The sequence below is a fragment of the Sinocyclocheilus grahami genome, unplaced genomic scaffold, assembly GCF_001515645.1.
Source record: "Sinocyclocheilus grahami isolate Dianchi unplaced genomic scaffold, SAMN03320097.WGS_v1.1 scaffold509.1, whole genome shotgun sequence".
Classification (NCBI taxonomy): domain Eukaryota; kingdom Metazoa; phylum Chordata; class Actinopteri; order Cypriniformes; family Cyprinidae; genus Sinocyclocheilus; species Sinocyclocheilus grahami.
This window is the reverse complement of record NW_015505688.1, coordinates 382,494-383,548: the sequence shown is the minus strand read 5'-3', so window position 1 is coordinate 383,548 and position 1,055 is coordinate 382,494.

Sequence of the window (1,055 nt, the reverse complement as noted above, 5' to 3'; positions counted from 1 at the left end):
AAACCAGCATCCCAGCGTCCAAACATACCTAACCAGCATATGCTGTTTTTTTCAACAGGGAGATCAAAAGTGTACAAACAATACAAATGATTTAACGCACTATTCAGTGTTTATCTTTCATAAAAGGCTGTAAAAGGATCAAAAACAGAAGCATTTCAGGAAGATGAGCAGGAATGAATATCGATGCCTTTTGAGAACCATCTGTGAAGCATCTTTGTAACCTGGATGTGGAAACATATGCCAGTCAACTTCATGAGTGTTCTCACAATTCTCACAAGATTAATATCTTCTTTGCTATTCAGGAAGTGCATTCCCATTCCACCTGCGCTCAGCAGACCTGCCTAAACATGCTTTATCTTTTGTGTCATTTACAAAACCCCTATCATGTCTGCTACAAGAAAACAGCTTCTTGTGATGGTTGTGTCGGTGCCAGAGCATACAAACAGGGCAGAGGGGGTCCTCTTCAGCTGAAATCAGTACGGCGGGCCAGCACAGGCACTGAAGTGGAGTTTTCTTTCATCCACATTCTTGTCCAGATCGCCTGAATTCATCAGATAATCATTTACAGTTTCCACATTCCTTGTGCACAAATTCAATGAGTCTCTGAACTCCCTGAATGTGGTGAGAAAGAGACTATTGGATGACAGGAAACTTGGTGGTATGAGATGTGTGATATCTCCCATCTGTCTGGATCTCACAGCACAAGCTATCAAAAAGTTATTCAACTCTATACACCGTTAGTCATCATGGAAACCATTCCTTGATTGTACTTAACCATTAGTTACAAAAAAGACATTAGAGTTTATTTGACCTTAAAGTCAACATATTTTTTAGTGAAACATAATATTCACAGGAAAAAAAAAGGAAAAAGAAAAAAGTGATTGATTGGAAATGTAGACGTTTTACACTTTGGAAGTCATACCCTTTGCAAAGAAAATATAGTTCCTTATATATTAACAATCAATATATTCAATTAAGCCCCTAACCCTGCCCCTTAAATCGCTGATGATAAAGTGGACTTTTGGTCCGATCTGGGTGCCCCCGGATCACCCCCC